The following is a 6,624-nucleotide window of genomic DNA, read 5'->3' as shown; positions in this document are numbered from 1 at the left end:
ACTCAAGTGAAGGTTTTGAACAGATGAAATATACTGTATAAATAAATTAATGTAAAATTACATATAAATTAAATGTAAATTACTGTGGTTATTATAATTGTTACTGACCTTCCACAAACAAGAAAGCTCCTTTAAATGCCAGATCAGTGGTGCAGGGGACTATTACTATAGCATAATACATCCAATAGTATACCCATGTGGTTGGTTTTGACTTTATTACCAACAAAGATGACAAAGTACTATTTGAAGAATTATTGTATGACAATTAATTTACTATGAATGTATTCTAGGAGCTAGTTGCTTTAATTCCTGTACTGTCCAAAATAAATACTGTCCAATACCTCACAATAAAAGTTAGCCTGTGTATATAAATGGAGCTGCTATGATGATGGAGGTGTTGTGATAGCTAGAAGAATAAATAAAATTTGAAGTCAATTTTGACATACCAACTCCTTCAGTGCGTGATAAAATATATAGGAAGAAGAAGTCCAAATTAAAAAGATACTACCTGCCATCATGATGTGTAATTGGTTACAATCACTCTTGATCAATGATATACAACTTAGCGATACAATCTTGAATGATTTCCCTCACCAATTAGTCATATTACCGTTGAATAACTGCAAAAAAAAAACTATTAACAAAGTTTTACCTCCAAATAAATCATCCTTTGCTACTAGTTATCAAAATTTAATAAAAACATCTAAAATACTAATATTAAATGAAATAAATAACATCATTATAAAGACAGCAAGCAACCACACAGGTATCAATCCATGGAGAAATAAATAATGGTAGAAACAAATCATTATTATGATTACACAATATAACATCAATAGATGAGTTCTTTTTAAATAATTATCATAATTAATTAACAGTTAAAATAAATAGAGTTAATAGAATTAAAAGAGTTAAGATAGCAGGAGCATATGCCAGAGAGTAGAACTTAACCATCTCGCTTACAACAGATAACAGACATCCCGTACGCTGAGCATAGTCTCAACCTTAAAAATAAAAGAGAAATGAATAAAAAGATAGTAGTAGAAATAAAAATGAAATGGATTATGTTAAGATGAATATATTAGAAATTTAGAAAAAATTATCTTTCCTTTTATCTGACACAGCAATATTCTCTAGGTCCATGTAATGTTCATATTCTCACTGATCTTGGCAATTTTCCCCCAGCAAAAGTAGAAAGAGTCAGGGATGAGGGCAAAGTATAGTCCACTAAACAGATTGCAGGTGGATTCATAGCTAATGACTCTGTCAATTTAATACCAGTTAATTTTTCAACATTCATGAGTTGCCACCATAGCTTCCTTCTCGGTGTGATCAGGTTTTTGGGAAAAATGGATAGCCAGGAGCTGGACGAATACCCTATAAGGAAAAACAAAATAAAACAGTGATACACGTCAATACATTTATTGATGACATTTTTAGTAACACTCTTTATGCCCAATATAATGTTTGCTAGACTTCATAACCTCCATTCATTTATAAAGAAAATGGAGGTCTCAAACCAAGCTGATATTCTTTAGCAGGTGTATAGATGGAAGGCCATAAACTCTATAATAGTAGGTGTAGCCTGCTGGATAACTGCATCATACCTTTACATGACTCTAATGTAGAACTGGATTAATTAATGTAATATTATAATCCTTCTCTGTATACAGCATGTAAATGTACAGTAGACTGTATCTATATATGCATGTAAACCATGCATATTTACCCTGATATTTGATCTTATGAAGATCAGCTGCATCAAGAGACTCATTAGATCCATAGCCCCAAATCTCTTTCCTAACTCTTCATGAAGTTCTTCAGCAAAATGCTTCCGCTAAACGATCAGCTAGAGCTTTTAACATAATAATATTATAATCATCATGGTGTTCTTGATACCTAATAATAAAAAAAAAATATAAAGACCAGATTAATGACCATTCACACATTAATTAAATCGAATAATTGATCTATTTGTACATCCTTTCTATTGATATAAATATACTTGTCACAAAGTCTTTACAACCAAATCCTGTTGATACAGCAAACATTCCAATGTAGTCAGTCACTCCAGATCCAGCCTGGTGCAATAAAAATCAGAGACAGAGACAAAAGATAGGGTCCAGATGAATCAGTAGCTGTCTTGTCAGCCTAAGAGAAACAAAAGTAAGTAACACTAATTCTACATTGATATTCCAATTATGATTATGGTGTCTGTATGTGTATAACTGACCTGTGTCTTAAGCCAAATAATGTTGCCATGACACTGTCATCATCTCCTAGTATTTGTACATCATCACCAACTCTTTGAGCTCGGTATAATCCAACAATTCCATGAGCTTGAAGTAGTCCATTCTTAGAGACCTGCTGCAATAGAGTTTGTGCATCATCAAAGACTTTACGTTGCTTCAGGTCCTATTAAGAAAAAAAATATTAATATTGGTTTATTAGGTTTGATTACCAGGGGACTTACCTCACATCTTCGTCATTAAAAATTTTTGGGATATCCTCTGTTTGGTATTTTCCTCAAACTGCCACACATCAAAGAATGGTTTCCAAATCGATGTAAGGAATGAGACGATTTAAATCGTAGTTCTCAAAGGAAGTAATACCAAGTTATTAGGTGCCACTGAAGAGAGGAAAGGAGGAAAGAAGTAGAACTGTATAACTCCATCATTACCTGGTTTATAGTTAGACCAGTCCAAAGTTAGTGCTGACTAGGTGCTTGTTCAAGAGTTAAAATATTGCGATCCTATGTATGCACATGGATAATTATACACTAAGACAACTGCTAACTACTAACCTTTTTAAATTTTCATAATGTTCCTCTCTTATCTCAGTGTACTCTTCAGCAATATCTTCAGCATAATCCATCTTTGCAGTTTCATCCAATAAGTAGTAGAAACCTAATACATGTACATGATGTTACATGATATTACATGATGTTACATGATGTTACATGATGTTACATGATATTACATGATGTTATGTGTTACATGATGTTACATGATGTTACATGATGTTACATGATGTTACATGATGTTACATGTAGATAGTTGCTATGGACATAAACATTAATGCTACACAAAGAAATTACTTTAAGGTCATAGGGTTTTTAAATCAATAATTGGGTCTAATGTTCATAGGTCATAATACATGTTCGGTTACTATGACGAACACATGGTTACTAATGTCATAGGGGTCATAATACAATTAGTTTACTATGACAACACATTGAAGTCTAACGTTCATAGGGGTCATAATATATGTTAGTTATTATTACCCTCTACAACACTCTTCGAAGCATCTAATACATGTTTATGTGGGTTGACTGTTAACTTTGAGTGCTATCTTGACAGCTTATGTGTTCTGAAATGTTACAATCAGTTAGGGTGTCTCTAACAGTCTAACATTGATTTAAACTGTGTACAATTTTAATTAAGGCATTGGACTTAATTATAATATTGAGGATGTTAAACTCACTTTTGAAGTTGTTGCACCTCCAATAATAAAGTGGAATTTTTAAACCCTCTCTTTCCCATCTCCTTGGCAACATGAATACATTATGTCCAGTGAAGGAGTGATAAGCCCAGACAAACCAATAAATTGTACATATGGTACAAATGATGACATCATAATGATAGAAACCAATATATCATAATTACCATTGAATTACCGTAAGTACATGTACATGTATACATACTGCCTTTTCTTTTGGGCTGTTTCTATGATCTCTCAGAGAAGGAGTCATCACACCTAGATCAATAACTCTAAAGAGAGAGATATGTTCAAAGGCTCATTTCTTTACTGCATGGTATTCAGCCTCCAATCCCCATACCACATACCTAAAATTATTACATCCCAAGAACTACACCCACAATAATTTTTGCCAATATCATGGACGTCTCCTTTGACTGTTGCCAACACTACTGTCCCCAAAAATCTATCCTACAAAACATAACAGACATATCACATGACTATCATGTGACATTGACTATAGATATCACATAACCATCATATGACTTGTACTTACATTTTCAGAAATTTTCCTGCCTGCTTCAAAGCATTTGTTTGAAAATTTTTCTTCCTTTTCTTTTTCCAAATGGCACAAGATGACCAAACCTTTCTTCATGACTCGTGCTGACCTTGAATCACCGAGTGTCATGTGACAAGAATTATATGTAAAACAAATTATTCATTGTGTATTGTCCAATATTATTGACACTGACCGAGAGGTAGAAACATCTTTCCTGACCCAAACAAATCACCCACTAACTCATGCCCTAAAAAGGGGTAGTGAGAGAATTAGTTAACTTACAACTTAATCAGTTATCTTAATGTTAGAATTAGAATGCATCAGAAAACTACCGCCATTAATGGCCCTTCTATAATATTAAGTGGTCTGGGGGGTATTTATCAGTAGAGAGGCGTGCCTCCTCCACGTCATCAACATTATATTTATCAATACCTGAAATATACAAAAGAGTCATTTCAAACAGAGGGTAGCCATTACAATGTACTTTAACTAGTGAGTATGACCAATCTAGCTTCACAACAGTTATCATTTCTCCATTCATCAGTAGCTATTCTTTTTTATAGCTCCTTTCCCCAAGAGACTATTTAAATACAGTCGACAAATAAGAAATGGACGCATGAAAAAAAAGTAATGGATCAACATAACTGTGCATATTCAAGTAGTTTCTCTTGTACCATCTGGGTCTTATCCATAACAAATTTTCACACAAATTTAGGATCTTTATCAATATCATCATACAGGAAGATTACCAGCATTAACAATACCCATGTCCATACCGCCTAAAAGAAAAAAAACACCAAGTAAATTCTACTTATTAGAAAAAGTATCCAACATCACATTACATCATTAACATCACCATTACATCACATTACATCACATTACACACATTACATCACATTACATCCACATTACATCACATTACATCACATACACATTAATTACATTTTATTTTATTTTAGTAAAGAAGGAAAGTCATTTAGTTCTGAACTAAGCAATCTACAGTTAATTACATACCTGAATGGCATGATAGAGAAAGAACACTGTGCATTGCTTCACGAATAAACATCCTTCCCACGAAAAGAGAAAGAAAAGTTAGACAAGCCTCCATAACTCTAGCACCCGGTAATGTTTTCTGAAAATAGAACAAGTCAATAAAAAATAAAAAATATAACAAGTCAATAAAATTATAAAAACGAGTCAAAATATAAAATATATGGTTTAAATATTACCTTAATTTGTCTTGTGGCATCAATAAAACGATATACCATAAGTGTTGTGTTCTTCCATGCCAGTTGCTATGGGTGAGAATATGTGGGGTCAAAGATGATGTCATTGGGATTAAACACCACTTGATTAAACTAGAATATTATAGGAACGAGTACATATGAGACTTTATTCTCTGTACTAGTAGCCTACAAATGAGAGGGAAATCAACTGGTAATTGCAGCTGTATAAATTCATTAGTTGAGTGGGTGGATTTGGGCTCTTACTTGTCCCACTTCATCAAATGCCATAACAACAAAGCAGCTGCTCCAAATTTTTTGACAATTTTTGCTTTTGCTATAAAAAAATCTTCCTCTCCTTCCTTTTTAAACTTATGGAATTAACGATACATTTTCCTTGGGAGCATTTGAGACTGCCTCAATGACTGAGAAGTTTACTGGATTCAATACAGAGAGGGAGCTATGAGTGAGTAAGAGAAGAGAGTACATTATCTATTATTTTTTCTCAGTGTACCTTAAGCTATATCAGGTTCTGTAGAGATGTAGTGTACAAAACGACTCATTGCAGATACGCTATCCAACATTTCTTCATCCATGTTTAGGTCAAGTACTTGTGCTCCCATTTCTACTTGTTGCTTAGACAACAGTAAGTGCTTCCTAAACACAATAAGAAATTTCATTAACAAAATTATTAGGTTTTGGGTCATCATGTGATAGTCATGGACCAATCATGAATAATCACACACGATAAACTATATAAGTAGAGATCTTTGCTTACTTCAAATTTCCCTGCAGTAATCAAACGAGCAAATCGTCTTGATCCAGCAACATTACATCTTTCTCAAATATTGACAAAGTTAGTAAGTTGGTTGATCCTAATTCCTTCAAGACCTAAAACGTGACCAACATATATAACAATGTGTTTACATGTACATGTTACATATACCTGATAACAATAATGTATCTTGATATAAATTACTAGGGGTATGCGAGGTGGTATGTCTCTTTACAGCATCAGCAATAGCTCTATACTATAATGTATAATGGTTTATGTGATATGAGGACTAGGATATCTTAATAGTATACTGATAGTTTACTAATAATATCCTAAATAAAGTCATATTCACTCATTTTTTCATTTACTGATAAATTCGGGGGTAGTACCACAACATCCACCAACAATCTCATTATCCATCAAGGCAAAAGACCATCCACGCACCCCCCCCCCCCACCCCCACAAGGTGCAAAAGACTACAAAAAAGAGATATCAATACAACACAGTATAGAATAAATACCCTCAAATGAGACTGCCATATTTCTGGTTTTCATCCATAACCTCCCAGAGCATTAGGAAAAGACCTAGAC

The 6,624-nt window shown here is 33.4% G+C and overlaps 1 pseudogene; it reads right to left on the bottom strand.

The window, feature by feature from the left end:
• Positions 1-1,289: 1,289 nt before the first annotated feature.
• On the bottom strand, positions 1,290-6,115 carry LOC121391548 (annotated as a pseudogene).
• Between the last annotated feature and the right edge of the window lie 509 nt (positions 6,116-6,624).

Source organism: Gigantopelta aegis, unplaced genomic scaffold, assembly GCF_016097555.1.
Source record: "Gigantopelta aegis isolate Gae_Host unplaced genomic scaffold, Gae_host_genome ctg2620_pilon_pilon:::debris, whole genome shotgun sequence".
Classification (NCBI taxonomy): domain Eukaryota; kingdom Metazoa; phylum Mollusca; class Gastropoda; order Neomphalida; family Peltospiridae; genus Gigantopelta; species Gigantopelta aegis.
This window is presented reverse-complemented; position numbering and strand designations above follow the sequence as displayed.